Source organism: Oncorhynchus gorbuscha, unplaced genomic scaffold, assembly GCF_021184085.1.
Source record: "Oncorhynchus gorbuscha isolate QuinsamMale2020 ecotype Even-year unplaced genomic scaffold, OgorEven_v1.0 Un_scaffold_7285, whole genome shotgun sequence".
Lineage (NCBI taxonomy): Eukaryota > Metazoa > Chordata > Actinopteri > Salmoniformes > Salmonidae > Oncorhynchus > Oncorhynchus gorbuscha.
The window spans coordinates 392-18,066 of record NW_025750703.1 but is presented as its reverse complement, the minus strand read 5'-3'; the positions used below and the strand labels follow the sequence as shown (position 1 = coordinate 18,066).

The window sequence follows — 17,675 nt, the reverse complement described above, 5'->3', positions numbered from 1 at the left end:
ATGTGGTGTTAGATGTGCCTAGACAGTGGTAGGAGCTAGGGGTTAATGAGGAATGTGGTGTTAGATGTGCCTAGACAGGTGGTAGGAGCTAGGGGTTAATGAGGAATGTGGTGTTAGATGTGCCTAGACAGTGGTAGGAGCTAGGGGTTAATGAGGAATGTGGTGTTAGATGTGCCTAGACAGTGGTAGGAGCTAGGGGATAATGAGGAATGTGGTATTAGATGTGCCTAGACGTGAAGTGAGGCAAGGGTTAATGATGAATGTAGTGTTAGATGTGCCTAGACAGGTGGTAGGAGCTAGGGGTTAATGAGGAATGTGGTGTTAGATGTGCCCCTGAACAGTGGTGAGCTAGAAGTTAATAGCGAATAGTGTTAGATGTGCCCTAGACAGTGGTAAGACTAGGGATAATGTAGAATGTGGTGTTGGAAGTATTGCCTAGACAGTGGTGAAGACATAGGGATAATAATGGAATGTGGTGTTAGATATTGCCTGGAGCAGTGGTGAGCAGGGATAATGATGAGATGTGGTATTGGAGTGTACTAGACAGTGGTAGGAGCTAGGGGTTAATGAGAGGAATGTGGTGTTAGATGTGCCTAGACAGTGGTAGGGCTAGGGTTAATGAGGAATGTGGTGTTAGATGTGCCTGAACAGTGGTAGGAGCTAGGGGTTAATGAGAATGTGGTGTTAGATGTGCCTAGACAAGTAGTAGGAGCAGGGATAATGATGAATGGTGTTAGATGTGCCTAGACAGGTGGTAGGGTAATGAGAATGTGGTGTTAGATGTGCCTAGACAGTGGTAGAGAGGCTAGGGGTTAATGAGAATGGTGTTAGATGTGCCTAGACAGTGGTAGGAGCTAGGGGTTAATGAGGAATGTGTTAGATGTGCCTAGACAGTGGTAGAACTGGGGTTAATGAGGATGTGGTCTGATATGTGCCTGACGGTGGTAGGAGCTAGGGGTTAATGAGGAATGGGTGTTAGATGTGCCTAGACAGTGGTAGGAGCTAGGGGTTAATGAGGGTGGTGTTAGATGTGCCCTAGACAGGTGGTAGGAGCTAGGGTTAATGTGTGGTGTTAGATGTGCCTAGACAGTGGTAGGTAATGAAATAGGGGTTGTGAGAATGTGTGTAATGTTAGATGTGCCTAGACAGTGGTAATAAAGCTGTAGGGGTTAATGATGAGGAGATAGTCTGATATGTAGGAGATGGGAGTTAATGAGAATGTGGTAGATGTGCCTAGACAGGGTAGGAGCTAATGATGAGGTGTGGTGTTAGATGTGCCTAGACAGTGGTAGGAGCTAGGGGTTAATGATGAATGTGGTGTTAGATGTGCCTAGACAGTGGTAGGAGCTAGGGGTTAATGAGGAATGTGGTGTTAGATGTGCCTAGACAGGTGGTAGAGCTAGGGGTTAATGAGGAATGTGGTGTTAGATGTGCCTAGACAGTGGTAGGAGCTAGGGGTTAATGAGGAATGTGGTGTTAGATGCTAGACAGGTGGTAGGAGCTAGTGCCTAGACAGGTGGTAGGAGCTAGGGGGATGAATGTGGTGTTAGATGTGCCTGGACAGGTGGTGGTAGGGGATAATGAGGAATGTGTGCCTAGACAGTGGTAGGAGCTAGGGGATAATGAGGAATGTGGTGTTAGATGTGCCTAGACAGTGGTAGGAGCTAGGGGTTAATGAGGAATGTGGTGTTAGATGTGCCTAGACAGTGGTAGGAGCTAGGGATAATGAGGAATGTGGTGTTAGATGTGCCTAGACAGGTGGTAGGAGCTAGGGGTTAATGAGGAATGTGGTGTTAGATGTGCCTAGACAGTGGTAGGAGCTGGGATAATGAGGAATGTGGTGTTAGATGTGCCTAGACAGGTGGTAGGAGCTAGGGATAATGAGGAATGTGGTGTTAGATGTGCCTAGACAGGTGGTAGGAGCTAGGGGTTAATGAGGAATGTGGTGTTAGATGTGCCTAGACAGTGGTAGGAGCTAGGGGATAATGAGGAATGTGGTGTTAGATGTGCCTAGACAGTGGTAGGAGCTAGGGGATAATGAGGAATGTGGTGTTAGATGTGCCTAGACAGTGGTAGGAGCTAGGGATAATGAGGAATGTGGTGTTAGATGTGCCTAGACAGGTGGTAGGAGCTAGGGGATAATGAGGAATGTGGTGTTAGATGTTGCCTAGACAGGTGGTAGGAGCTAGGGATAATGAGGAATGTGGTGTTAGATGTGCCTAGACAGTGGTAGGAGCTAGGGGTTAATGATGAATGTGGTGTTAGATGTGCCTAGACAGTGGTAGGAGCTAGGGGTTAATGATGAATGTGGTGTTAGATGTGCCTAGACAGTGGTAGGAGCTAGGGGATAATGAGGAATGTGGTGTTAGATGTGCCTAGACAGGTGGTAGGAGCTAGGGGATAATGAGGAATGTGGTGTTAGATGTGCCTAGACAGGTGGTAGGAGCTAGGGGTTAATGAGGAATGTGGTGTTAGATGTGCCTAGACAGGTGGTAGGAGCTAGGGGATAATGAGGAATGTGGTGTTAGATGTGCCTAGACAGGTGGTAGGAGCTAGGGGTTAATGAGGAATGTGGTGTTAGATGTGCCTAGACAGGTGGTAGGAGCTAGGGGTGGAATGTGGTGTTAATGGTAGGAGCTAGGGGATGAATGTGGTGTTAGATGTGCCTAGACAGGTGGTAGGAGCTAGGGGTTAATGAGGAATGTGGTGTTAGATGTGCCTAGACAGTGGTAGGAGCTAGGGGTTAATGTGGAATGTGGTGTTAGATGCTGCAGATGCATTGGGCTTGTGGATGAATATATACTATAGCCCTACCTGGGAATATTTACTAAACTAGTAAGGGTGCTAGAAACTAAAGCTAAACCAACGACTGCTATCTTCCATTCTTACTATAACACCTCATCGGAGCTGCTTCTCCCAGAATGCAACTGTAGAAAGATAATGAGCCCTTGATTTTGTAGTGCTCTAAACTTTCTGTATATGATGGGAATGTATTAGAACCTGGAAGTTGCTTTCTAGAAATGTTTTGAATATGGCAAATGGATGAAAAATGCTCAATGGAAGAAAGGAAGCTTCCATCATAAGTAACTGATTATTATATTTAAATCCTGCTCCAAAATATCCTGATTGTTATATTTAAATCTTGCTCCAAGATAACCTGATTATTATATTTCAATTCTGCCCCAAAATAACCTGATTATTATATTTCAATTCTGCCCCAAAATAACCTGATTATTATATTTAAATTCTGCCCCAAAATAACCTGATTATTATATTTAAATTCTGCCCCAAAATAACCTGATTATTATATTTAAATTCTGCCCCAAAATAACCTGATTATTATATTTCAATTCTGCTCCAAAATAACCTGATTATTATATTTCAATTCTGCTCCAAAATAACCTGATTATTATATCTGAATCCTGCTCCAAAATAACCTGATTATTATATTTAAATCCTGCTACAAAATAACCTTTATGTGGATTAATGTCTTTTTTTCATCCATGCCCACCTCTGCTACTCTTCCTCAATGGTCCTAATTTCACCATTACAGAGATGATGTTGAGGAAGGTGGTCCCCCATTCCTTGAACCTCATTATACCTGTGTTTCATTACCGTAACGGCAAGGATGAAGGAGGACGTTTTCTCATATAAAAGGATCTTTCTTTGCCCCTTTTGAGATCTTGTCTGAAAAGCTTATTTTATTAACCTATAAAGGAATGATTACAGGAACGATGCAGAAAGTTGATGACTGTTAACAACTTGTTTATCTCTCACATTGGGGTGTTATTTAATATAATACTGTATATCAATTATTTATTGTTATAGTTCATATTCATATTTACCTGTTTTCTTGAAGTGTACTTCTGGCCACATTTACTGTAATGTATGGTGTATTACACTGGTCATAAACACCTCAATTTGGGTGAGTGAATGTTCTGCAGAGCTGTGCCTAGTCAACTGAATGTGTACTGAATGTGCTAGCAGGCACCAGGGTTGTAAACTTCTGGGAACTTCTGGGAATTTCCGGTTTTCTTCTTCAGAAATCCCATTGGAAGATTTCTGGAAGTTTCGAACTTTGCAACCCCAGCAGGCACCGACAGCTTGTCCTGAGCTTATGTACAGTATATATCACTAATCATGATATCTATTCTGCTCTTGCTTTTGGATGTTTGCTGCATGCAGAGGCCTATGAAGAGGAAGGTATGTGTATTCAGGTTCTTAAAGTTGTATGTACTTCTGATTGGACAGACTGCACTGTGTCAGTCTCCTGTCCCAGTTCAGCAGGTTTACTCTATCGCAAGACTGGAGACCCTGTCCATGAGTCCACGTGCTCCAGTAGCAAAACACTGCCCAAATTTAGTCTCCTGCTAAATATCTTTCCCCTATACTCGCAACAAATGAATGAAAGTTAAAGGCCTGAGTAATCTCGGGATCCAAGAACCAAATCTCACGTGAATAGTCTGTCACGCGAAACTACGGCCTGAGTGGCCTGTATGAGAAATGCCAGCAAACAGACCTGTTGTGACGGCGTGAGAAAGGGCTGATGGAATATGAAATGCTGCAGTGACTCCTATGTTCATGTCTGCTCTGTCTGCTTCTCTTCCTGCATGACATTCTGCCAAACCAGTGGAGGAAGGAGAACAAGATGGTACTTTGTATTTCTCTGTCTGCTAGAGTGTTGCTGTTGCTTTGCTTGTGGTTTCTACCTGTTTGAGTGTGAAAGTCAAGCCAAAATCTAATCACAATGGCAGCGATGTTTCGGTACTTATTGAAAATTCATTGTAATTTCTGATTTTAATAAATATTTCTATCACCAACTTGACTTTTGGAATAGAATTAGCATGTATTATCCAAGTACAGAATTCAGTCTTGGATTGTAGAAAGAGTCTAATTCTGACAATGAAGTAGCTCTAATGAAGTAGAATAAAAGAGAATGGATTGTAGAAAGAGTCTAATTCTGACAATGAAGTAGTTCTAATGAAGTAGAATAAAAGAGAATGGATTGTAGAAAGAGTCTAATTCTGACAATGAAGTAGTTCTAATGAAGTAGAATAAAAGAGAATGGATTGTAGAAAGAGTCTAATTCTGACAATGAAGGAGTTCTAATGAAGTAGAATAAAAGAGAATGGATTGTAGAAAGAGTCTAATTCTGACAATGAAGGAGTTCTAATGAAGTAGAATAAAGGAGAATGGAAGTCATGAGTAGCATAGAGATCCTACATAGTGAACAGTAAAGTATTACTCTTGTCCTACTCATCCTTTACAAGCACCTACACTGTACACATCTGTTATTATACATCTTAAACAGCTGTTTTTCACTAACACATACCAAATTAACATCGTGAAATTGAAAGTAAAACCTACAAATGGTTTACTTTTCCTATTATAATATTTAATAAGTCATTATTTTTTATAAGTTAATAAAAGTAGCCTGAAACTGCGGCCCAGAGATGTAACACGGAGTGTGTCCCACACGCATATGTCCCCTTGATTAACTGAACCTCCATGTTGGGTCTGTTGCTTGAGATCTTTGTCACTGGTTTGTGACATCTCTAACACTGTAATATATTCTTCCCTCACGTTCACGATGTTCTTACCGAACAGAGAGAAGCCCAAGTTCAAGTGAGTAGAACTTCTATTCAACACTCATGTCAGACCAACCAGTTCAAGCTGTGTGTGTGTGTGTGTGTGTGTGTGTGTGTGTGTGTGTGTGTGTGTGTGTGTGTGTGTGTGTGTGTGTGTGTGTGTGTGTGTGTGTGTGTGTGTGTGTGTGTGTGTGTGTGTGTGTGTGTGTGTGTGTGTGTGTGTGTGTGTGTGTTCATCTAGGGTTGGTATCAAGTCAATCGGGAAGTAAACTGAAATACAACTGTCCTAATTGGAAGAAAAAAAACAAGTGAAGGAGGAATTGAACGAATTGGAAGAATTCGCTAGAATTTCAGTTTACTTTGTGAATTGACTGAATTGAAACTGAATTTTAACCGGAAGTCCAGAACCCTGGCGTCCACATGTTTGTAACCCTGTAGCTTGATGCTAAATGTTTTATAAGGACAGAACCCTGGCATCCACATGTTTGTAACCCTGTAGCTTGTATGCTAAATGTCATGTTTTGTCATTTATTATCATGTCTTGTCCCTGTGCTCCCCATGCTATTCGTTTCCCTCTGCTGGTCTTATTTGGTTCTTTCCTCCTTCTATCCCTCTCTCTCCCCTCCCTCTCTCACTCTCTCGCTCTCTCTTCTCTCTATCGTTCCGTTCCTGCTCCCAGCTGTTCCTATTCCCTAATCATCATTTAGTCTTCCCACACCTGTTCCCGATCCTTTCCCTGATTAGAGTCCCTATTTATTCCTTTGTGTTCCGTTCCTGTCCCGTCGGTTCCTTGTTTAGTATTCACCATGCTGTGATTGCGTTTCGCCCTGTCCTGTCGTGTTTTTTGCTGTGATTGTGTATCGCCCTGTCCTGTCGTGTTTTTTGCCTTCATCAGATGCTGCGTGTGAGCAGGTGTCTTATCAACTACGGCCTGCGCCTACCCGAAGCGACCTGCAGTCTGTGGCCGCTTCTCCAGTTATTCCCCTCTACAGACTAGAGGATTTTTGTTATTCTGTTTGGACTTAAATAAACTCTGTTTCTGTTAAGTCGCTTTTTGGTCCTCTTTCACCTGCATGACAGAAGGAACCGACCAAGGAATGGACCCAGCGACTTCAGACGCTCGTTACACTGCGTCGAGATCCAAGGAGCCATGCTCGGCAGACACGAGCAGGAATTGTCTGCTGCTCGCCATGCCGTGGGAGAACCTGGCCGCTCAGGTTTCCGACCTCTCTGGACAGTTCCAGAGTCTACGTGTGCCACCTGTTACTTCCTGGCCTGCCGAGCCTCCAGAACCTAGGGTTAATAACCCACCTTGCTACTCCGGGCAGCCCACTGAGTGCCGCTCCTTTCTCACGCAGTGTGAGATTGTGTTCTCTCTCCAACCCAACACATACTCTAGAGAGAGCTCGGGTTGCTTACGTCATTTCACTCCTTACTGGCCGGGCTCGAGAATGGGGCACAGCTATCTGGGAGGCAAGGGCTGATTGCTCTAACAAATTCCAGAACTTTAAAGAGGAGATGATTCGGTTTTTGACCGTTCAGTTTTTTTGTGGGGAGGCTTCTAGGGCCCTGGCTTCCCTTATGCCAAGGTGAACGGTCCATAACGGATTATTCTATTGAGTTTCGCACTCTTGCTGCCTCTAGTGAGTGGAACGAGCCGGCGCTGCTCGCTCGTTTTCTGGAGGACTCCACGCAGTGGTTAAGGATGAGATTCTCTCCCGGGAGGTTCCTTCAGATGTGGACTCTTGATTGCTCTCGCCATCCGCATAGAACGCACGGGTAGATCTTCGTCCACCGGCTCGTGGAAGAGAGCTCGCATCAACGGTGTTTCCCTGCCCGCATCGCAACCATCTCCCTCCTCTGGCTTTGAGACTGAGCCCATGCAGCTGGGAGGGATTCGCATCTCGAATAAGGAGAGGGAACGGAGGATCACCAACCGCCTGTGCCTCTATTGCGGAGTTGCTGGACATTTGTTAATTCATGTCCAGTAAAGCCAGAGCTCATCTGCATCTGAGGGCTAGGTGAGCTGTCCTCAAGTCTCTCCATCAAAGTCCTGTTCATTACTTTGTCGTCCACCTCACTGGACCGGTTCGGTGCTACATGTAGTGCCTTGATAGACTCTTGGGGCTGAGGTTGTTTCATGGACGAAGCATGGGTTCGGAAACATGACATTCCTTTCAGAGAGTTAGAGAAGCTACGCCCATGTTCGCCCTTAGATGGTAGTCACATCTTCCCAGTATCAGATTTGAGACACTACCTTAACCCTCACAGTATCTGGTAACCACAGTGAGACTATTTCTTTTTGATTTCCGTTCACCGTTTACACTTGTTTTGGGTCATCCTGGCTAGTATGTCATAATCCTTCTATTAATTGGTCTAGTAATTCTATCCTATCCTGGAACGCTTTGTCATGTGAAGTGTTTAATGTCTGCATCCCTCCCTGTTTCTTCTGTCCCTACTTCTCAGGGAGGAACCTGGCGATTTGACAGGAGTGCCGGAGGAATATCATGATCTGCGCACGGTCTTCAGTCGAATCCCGAGCCAACTCCCTTCCTCCTCACCGGTCGATATGATTGTAGTATTGATCTCCTTCCGGGGACCACTCCTCCTCGAGTAGACTATACTCTCTGTCGGCTCCCCGAACGTAAGGGCTCTCGAGGATTATTTGTCTGTGTCTCTTGACGCCGGTACCATAGTGCCTTCTTCTTCTCCGGCCGGGGCGAAGGTTCTTTTTGTTAAGAAGAAGGACGGTACTCTGCGCCCCTGCGTGGATTATGAGGGCTGAATGACATAACGGTTAAGAATCGTTATCCGCTTCCCCTATGTCAGCCTCGAGATTCTGCAGGGAGCCAGGTGCTACTAAGTTGACCTTCGTAACGCTTACCATCTCGTGCGCTCAGAGAGGGGGACGAGTGAAACGGCGTTTAACACTCCCGTTAGGGCATTTTAGTACCGGTTCTGCCGTTCGGGTTCTAATGCGCCAGCTGTTTTTCAGGCATTAGTTATGATGTTCTGAGAGACATGCTGAACATTTTTGTTTTTGTCTATCTTGACGAGATCCTGATTTTTCTCCGTCACTCGAGATTCATGTTCAGCACGTTCGACGTGTTCTACAGCGCTTAGAGAATTGTCTTTACGTAAAGGCTGAGAAGTGCTCTTTTCATGTCTCCTCCGTTACTTTTCTCGGTTCCGTTATTTCCGCTGAAGGCATTCAGATGGATTCCGCTAAGGTCCAAGCTGTCAGTGATTGGCCCGTTCCAAGGTCACGTGTCGTAGTTGCAGCGCTTTTTAGGTTTCGCGAATTCTATCGAAGCGTTTCATTCGTAATTTCGGTCAAGTTGCTGCCCCTCTCACAGCTCTTACTTCTGTCAAGACGTGTTTTAAGTGGTCCGGTTCCGCCCAGGAGCTTTTGATCTTCTAAAAGAACGTTTTACGTCCGCTCCTATCCTCGTTACTCCTGACGTCACTAGACAATTCATTGTCGAGGTTGACGCTCAGAGGTAGGCGTGGGAGCCATTCTATCCCAGCGCTTCCAGTCTGACGATAAGGTTCATCCTTGCGCTTATTTTTCTCATCGCCTGTCGCCATCTGAGCGCAACTATGATGTGGGTAACCGTGAACTGCTCGCCATCCGCTTAGCCCTAGGCGAATGGCGACCGTTCCTTTTGTCGTTTGGACAGACCATAAGAACCTTGAGTACATCCGTTCTGCCAAACGACTTAATGCCCGTCAAGCTCAAGTTGGGCGTTGTTTTTGTTTTCTGAGTTTGTGATTTCTCTACTGTCCGGGTAGCAAGAACACCAAGCCTTGCCTGTCTGTTTAGTTCTTCTGTGGTTTCTACTGATCCGGGTTCTTTCCTTATGGGCGTGTTGTCGGGTTAACAGTCTTGGGGGAATTGAAAGACAGGTTAAGGGGGCACTCACGCACACTCTTGCCGCGCGCTTGTCCTAGTAACCTCCTTTTCGTTCCTGTTTCCACTCGTCTGGCTGTTCTTCCAGTGGGCTCACTCTGCCAAGTTAGCTGGTCATCCCGGTGTTCGAGGCACTCTTGCGTCTATTCGCCAGCGCTTTTGGTGGCCGACTCAGGGCGTGACACGCGCCCGTTTCGTGGCTGCTTGTTCGGACTGCGCGCAGACTAAGTCGGGTAACTCTCCTCCTGCCGGTCGTCTCAGACCGCTCCCCATTCCTTCTCGACCATGGTCTCACATTGCCTTAGACTTCATTACCGGTCTGCCTTTGTCTGCGGGAAGACTGTGATTCTGACGGTTGTCGATAGGTTCTCTAAGGCGGCACATTTCATTCCCCTCGCTAAACTTCCTTCCGCTAAGGAGACGGCACAAATCATTATTGAGAATGTATTCAGAATTCATGGCCTCCCGTTAGACGCCGTTTCAGACAGAGGCCCGCAATTCACGTCACAGTTTTGGAGGAGTTCTGTCGTTTGATTGGTGCGTCCGTCAGTCTCTCTTCCGGGTTTCATCCCCAGTCTAACGGTCAAGCAGAGAGGGCCAATCAGACGATTGGTCGCATACTACGCAGCCTTTCTTTCAGAAACCCTGCGTCTTGGGCAGAACAGCTCCCCTGGGCAGAATACGCTCACAATTCGCTTCCTTCGTCTGCTACCGGGTTATCTCCGTTTCAGAGTAGTCTGGGTTACCAGCCTCCTCTGTTCTCATCCCAGCTTGCCGAGTCAGCGTTCCCTCCGCTCAAGCGTTTGTCCAACGTTGTGAGCGCACCTGGAGGAGGGTGAGGTCTGCACTTTGCCGTTACAGGGCACAGACGGTGAGAGCCGCCAATAAACGCAGGATTAAGAGTCAAGGTATTGTTGCGGCCAGAGAGTGTGGCTTTCCACTCGCAACCTTCCTCTTACGACAGCTTCTCGTAAGTTGACTCCGCGGTTCATTGGTCCGTTCCGTGTCTCCCAGGTCGTCAATCCTGTCGCTGTGCGACTGCTTCTTCCGCGACATCTTCGTCGCGTCCATCCTGTCTTCCATGTCTCCTGTGTTAAGCCCTTTCTTCGCACCCCCGTTCGTCTTCCCTCCCCCCTCCCGTCCTTGTCGAGCGCACCTATTTACAAGGTACATAAGATCATGGACATGCGTTCTCGGGGACGGGGTCACCAATACCTAGTGGATTGGGAGGGTTACGGTCCTGAGGAGAGGAGTTGGGTTCCGTCTCGGGGCGTGCTGGACCGTTCACTCATCGATGATTTCCTCCGTTGCCGCCAGGATTCCTCCTCGAGTGCGCCAGGAGCGCTCGGTGAGTGGGGGTACTGTCATGTTTGTCATTTATTATCATGTCTTGTCCCTGTGCTCCCCATGCTATTCGTTTCCCTCTGCTGGTCTTATTTGGTTCTTTCCCTCCTTCTATCCCTCTCTCTCCCCTCCCTCTCTCACTCTCTCGCTCTCTCTTCTCTCTATCGTTCCGTTCCTGCTCCCAGCTGTTCCTATTCCCCTAATCATCATTTAGTCTTCCCACACCTGTTCCCGATCCTTTCCCTGATTAGAGTCCCTATTTATTCCTTTGTGTTCCGTTCCTGTCCCGTCGGTTCCTTGTTTAGTATTCACCATGCTGTGATTGCGTTTCGCCCTGTCCTGTCGTGTTTTTGCTGTGATTGTGTATCGCCCTGTCCTGTCGTGTTTTTGCCTTCATCAGATGCTGCGTGTGAGCAGGTGTCTCTATCAACTACGGCCTGCGCCTACCCGAAGCGACCTGCAGTCTGTGGCCGCTTCTCCAGTTATTCCCCTCTACAGACTAGAGGATTTTTGTTATTCCCTGTTTGGACTTAAATAAACTCTGTTTCTGTTAAGTCGCTTTTGGGTCCTCTTTCACCTGCATGACACTAAATGCTTTATAAGGACAGAACCCTGGCATCCACATGTTTGTAACCCTGTAGCTTGTATGCTAAATGCTTTATAAGGACAGAACCCTGGCTTCCACATGTTTGTAACCCTGTAGCTTGTATGCTAAATGCTTTATAAGGACAGAACCAACAGTGGCAGCTCAGAACCAGGTGAATTTTGCTGCGTTGTCCTAACAGCATTAGATATAACTTACGTGGCATCTTTTGACATTCCATAGAGTCCCTAAGGTCCCTGATGGCGAGAAAGTGGACTTTGACGTAAGTACACAGTAAATCGTTTCTCTTTAATCCTGTTTCTTGAATTTAAACATCCTTGGCCAAAAGAAAGCAACTGTTTAGGTCTGGTACAGTGATACATCACTTGAGGTCATCTCTCTCTAACTTTTGTTGTTTTAACAGGACCTCCATAAGAGCGTCAGAACAAAGACCTGATTGAGCTGCAGGGGCTGATCGGCGTCCATTTTGAGAACAGGAAGAAGGAGGAGGAGGAGCTTATCGCCCTCAAGTCCAGAATTGTGAGCTGTTTGGGAGTCAAATCCATTTCAATTGCGGGCCATTCAGGAAGTACTCTGCAATTACAACTACAATTCTTCTTCTACTCTTTTCAATTAGGAACATTTAGGAATTGGAGTTGTAATTTGGTTAACGTTCTGAATTGACTGGAAATTGAAATGGAATTGACCTTAACCCTGGTAGAACCAGGTATAAATTCAGGAGTAGAAACTATGCTTGACTTGTGGAATGGAGCCCAAACTGATACATAGGTCGATGTTGACCTTTTGTGAGTTTTGGGCTTCTGTCTTGAAGAACTTCTAGAACTTAATTCCAATCCTTTAGCCCAAGTAACAAGGCTACAGTAAACCATGTGTTCTGGTGTCAGACTGGTAAACAACCTATCTCTTAGCCCAAGTAACAAGGCTACAGTAAACCATGTGTTCTGGTGGCCTAACAACCTATCTCTTAGCCCAAGTAACAAGGCTACAGTAAACCATGTGTTCTGGTGTCAGACTGGTAAACAACCTATCTCTTAGCCCAAGTAACAAGGCTACAGTAAACCATGTGTTCTGGTGGCCTAACAACCTATCTCTTAGCCCAAGTAACAAGGCTACAGTAAACCATGTGTTCTGGTATCAGACTGGTAAACCACCTATCTCTTAGCCCAAGTAACAAGGCTACAGTAAACCATGTGTTCTGGTGTCAGACCGGTAAACCACCTATCTCTTAGCCCAAGTAACAAGGCTACAGTAAACCATGTGTTCTGGTGGCCTAACAACCTATCTCTTAGCCCAAGTAACAAGGCTACAGTAAACCATGTGTTCTGGTATCAGACTGGTAAACAACTGTGTCTGTGGTTCTATTCCTCTCAGGAGAAACGCAGGTCAGAGAGGGCTGAGATCCAGAGGGTACGCACTGAGAAGGACAAGGAACGCCAGGCCAGACGTGAGGTCTGTATAGCCTAAACTCTGCAGGCAAACACATGAATTCAACATGTACTTTAAGTTTGTGTTGTTTTTACCAACATGTGGTTGCTTAACGTGGGTGTTGTGGTTACTTAACGTGGGTGTTGTTGTTGCTTAACGTGGGTGTTGTGGTCGCTTAACGTGGGTGTTGTTGTTGCTTAACGTGGGTGTTGTGGTTGCTTAACGTGGGTGTTGTGGTTGCTTAACGTTGGTGTTGTGGTTGCTTAACGTGGGTGTTGTGGTTGCTTAACGTGGGTGTTGTGGTTGCTTAACGTGGGTGTTGTGGTTACTTAACGTGGGTGTTGTGGTTACTTAATGTGGGTGTTGTTGTTGCTTAACGTGAGTGTTGTTGTTGCTTAATGAGGGTGTTGTGGTTGCTTAACGTGGGTGTTGTTGTTGCTCAACGTGGGTGTTGTTGTTGCACAACGTGGGTGTTGTGGTTGCTTAACGTGGGTGTTGTTGTTGCTTAACGTGGGTGGTGTGGGTGTTGTGGTTACTTAACGTGGGTGTTGTGGTTGCTTAACGTGGCTGTTGTGGTTGCTTAACGTGGGTGTTGTGGTTACTTAACGTGGGTGTTGTGGTTACTTAACGTGGGTGTTGTGGTTACTTAACGTGGGTGTTGTGGTTACTTAACGTGGGTGTTGTGGTTGCTTGTACAGGAGGAGAGGCTGAAGAAGGAGGAGATGGATCAAGGAGAAAGGCTGATGACGACGCTAAGAAGAAGTCAGCTCTGACCAACATGGGCTCCAGCTATAGCAGCTCACTGCAGAAGGTCAGGTGACCTCCACACACACCACGCTAAACACAAATCCAGGGCCTCTCAAAATGCTTGTCGTTTCCTACTTATTATTTTATTTAACTAGACAAGTCAGTTAATTAAGAGCAAATTCTTATTTATAATGATGGCCCACCCAGGCCAAACAATAACCCGGATGACACTGGAGCCTATTGTGCGCCGCCCTATGGCACTTCCAATCACGGCCAGTTCTGAAACAGCCTGGAATTGAACCAGGGTCTGTAGTGATGGCTGCGTGCAGTGCCTTGAGACCGCTGCGCCATTCGGAGTGCACTACCTTGTTCCCTACATATAGAGTGTACCACCTCGTTCCCTACATATAGAGTGTACTCCTTTGGAAAACATAGACCTATCTTCATCACAGCCAACCTGGTCTTCTGGAAACACGTTTTAAGGTTTAATTAGTGGATGCTTCAGTCCTAGTTGGTTCCATGAAACGACACGCATCACATAACAACGTAACATGATTGGAAGATAATGAGAGAGAGACGTCACATGATTGGAAGATAATGAGAGAGAGACGTCACATGATTGGAAGATAATGAGAGAGAGACGTCACATGATTGGAAGATAATGAGAGAGAGACGTCACATGATTGGAAGATAATGTGAGAGAGACGTCACATGATTGGAAGATAATGAGAGAGAGACGTCACATGATTGATGTTACAGATTGTTTGTCATTAAGAACTGTAGCTCTGAAGCTCTTGTTCAACACAGACCTAGACGAAATCTGAAATGGCCCCACCCTTATTTCCCATTGCCTGACGACTCATCTGAACTTAATTACGTTGTTCTATCGATCGCCCCATTCACCTGTCTGAACCTGCCGTCCTAGAAGTCGTTTGTGCTGATGTCAAAAATGACGCGATTCATTTATCCGTGTAGGCCAGCTCTGTCCCAACCCATCGGTTTCTGGGACCAATCAGAACCGGTCAGAATGTGTTCGCTTACTCAAAGAGATCCAGAAGAAACATTAGTGGCCGTGGCGTTGGGCCTGAGTGATGTGGATGGGCAGCCAGGCTATATTCCCCTATGTGTGTGTGTGTCTCTGAACCTGTTGCCGTTGCTCTGTCACCTCCCCAGGCCGACACTAAGAGAGGAGAGTAAGAAGCAGACTGAGAGAGAGAAGAAGAAGAAGATCCTAGCGGAGCGACGCAAACCTCTCAACATCGACCATCTGAATGAGGACAAGCTAAAGTAAGATATTAGTTTCGGTGGGAGCGTGGATATGTTTGTATCTGTGTTAGTCAAAAGAGGCAGCGTCCTTTGACATAGTTGTAGAGGAACTAGAATATTCCTTGTAGACATCTCTAGACTATGACAATACTTCCTTTCGCTGTTGTCATTTTTCATATCACAGAAATGTGCAGATTTTGAGCCAACCTCCTGAATGTATTGTCCTTTGCAGGGACAAGGCCAAGGATCTATGGGAGTGGATGCACCTACTGGAGTCTGAGAAGTATGAGCACATTGAGAAACTCAAGAGGCAGAAGTATGAGGTGAGTGATTATTTTATTACATTTTTAATGTCCTTCTTCCATAGAGATACTATGCAAAATGACTGTTATTATACATTAGGTTTGGAGTCAATTCACTTTTCAATGAAGTATTTTTAATACAATAAAGGTATATATACAGAGCCTTGCGAAAGTATTCGGCCTCCTTGCAAAACAGAAAAAATGTCAGTCTCTCGATGTGCAAAACTGATAGAGACATACCCCAAGCGACTTACAGCTGTAATCGTAGCAAAAGGTGGCGCTACAAAGTATTAACTTAAGGGGGCTGAATAATTTTGCACGCCCAATTTTTCAGTTTTTGATTTGTTAAAAAAGTTTGAAATATCCAATAAATGTCGTTCCACTTCATGATTGTGTCCCACTTGTTGTTGATTCTTCACAAAAAAATACAGTTTATATCTTTATGTTTGAAGCCTGAAATGTGGCAAAGGTCGCAAAGTTCAAGGGGGCCGAATACTTTCGCAAGGCACTGTATATATATTTTTCGATTTATTTTCTCTCCACATAATTTGAAGGGGCAGTCTGTAGTAGATACATAAACTACGTGGTCAAAAGTATGTGGACATGTCCAACATCTCATTCAAAATCATGGGCATTAATATGGAGTTGGTCCCCTCCTTTGCTGCTATAACAGCCTCCACTCTTCTGGGAAGGCTTTCCACTAGATGTTGGAACATTGCTGCTATAACAGCCTCCACTCTGCTGGGAAGGCTTTCCACTAGATGTTGTAACATTACTGCTATAACAGCCTCACTCTGCTGGGAAGGCTTTCCACTAGATGTTGGAACATTGCTGCTATAACAGCCTCCACTCTTCCTGGAAAGGCTTTCCACTAACATTGCTGCTCCACTCTGCTGGGAAGGCTTTCCACTAGATGTTGGAACATTACTGCTATAACAGCCTCCACTCTGCTTTCCACTAAATGGGAAGGCTTTCCACTAGATGTTGGAACATTGCTGCTATAACAGCCTCCGCTCTTCTGGGAAGGCTTTCCACTAAATGATGGAACATTGCTGCGGGGACTTGCGGGTTAACTGCCTTGTTCATGGGAAGAACGACAGATTTTTACCTTGTCAGCTCTGGGATTTGATCTTGCAACCTTTCGGTTACTGGTCCAACACTTTAATTGGGGAGGAAATGGTGGTAATTGCTGGAGTAGGATGGTTGGATTGGAATCAAATACATTAAACACACGTGTTTGATGAAACGTGTTTGATGACACGTGTTTGATGACACGTGTTTGATGAAACGTGTTTGATGAAACGTGTTTGATGACACGTGTTTGATGACACGTGTTTGATGACACGTGTTTGATGACACGTGTTTGATGACACGTGTTTGATGACCGTGTTTGATGACACGTGTTTGATGACACGTGTTTGATGACGTGTTTGATGACACGTGTTTGATGAACGTGTTTGATGACACGTGTTTGATGACAACGTGTTTGATGAAATGACGTGTTTGATGAAACGTGTTTGATGAAACGTGTTTGATGACACGTGTTTGATGACACGTGTTTGATGACACGTGTTTGATGCCATTTCATTCGCCTCCTTTCGGTCAGTATTAGTGTGAGCCGTCACTCCTCCTGTGATTTAATGACATCAGATCAACTACAAACCCTTGTGAAGATATTGACTGTGCCGATCCAGACACTAGTCCACTAGTGCTGTACTGGGTATGTGTGTCGGTGAGAGTAGTCTTGGTTTCCCAACTCAGCCCAACAGGACGTCCCAACAGGACTGCTGCTGTCTCTTTAAAGGTGTCGCTAATGACCCAGAGGTCATGGGTCAAATGTAACGCCCACTGGCAACCTCCCTGCTGCTTCTGATTGGTTTAAACGCGCTCATGTGTTGTTTTCAGGTCATCTCTCTCAGAAATCGTATTGATGAGCTTCAGAAACAGTAAGTACTGCTGCCTCCCACTCCCTCAGAATTCCCTCCTCTCCCAGTCATTGTCCGCCTCCCACTCCCTCAGAATTCCCTCCTCTCCCAGTCATTGTCTGCCTCCCACTCCCTCAGAATTCCCTCCTCTCCCAGTCATTGTCTGCCTCCCACTCCCTCAGAATTCCCTCCTCTCCCAGTCATTGTCTGCCTCCCACTCCCTCAGAATTCCTCCTCTCCCAGTCATTGTCTGCTCTCCCACTCCCTCAGAATTCCCTCCTTCTCCCAGTCATTGTCTGCCTCCCACTCCCTCAGAATTCCCTCCTCTCCCAGTCATTGTCTGCCTCCCACTCCCTCAGAATTCCTCCTCTCCCAGTCATTGTCTGCCTCCCACTCCCTCAGAATTCCCTCCTCTCCCAGTCATTGTCTGCCTCCCACCTCTACAGAATTCTCTCTCTCCCAGTCATTGTCTGCCTCCCACTCCCTCAGAATTCCCTCCTCTCCCAGTCATTGTCTGCCTCCCACTCCCTCAGAATTCCCTCCTCTCCCAGTCATTGTCTGCCT

At 45.8% G+C, this 17,675-nt stretch overlaps 1 pseudogene; it reads left to right on the top strand.

Moving 5' to 3' along the window:
- Positions 1-11,465: 11,465 nt before the first annotated feature.
- On the top strand, positions 11,466-17,340 carry LOC124029689 (annotated as a pseudogene).
- Positions 17,341-17,675: the final 335 nt, after the last annotated feature.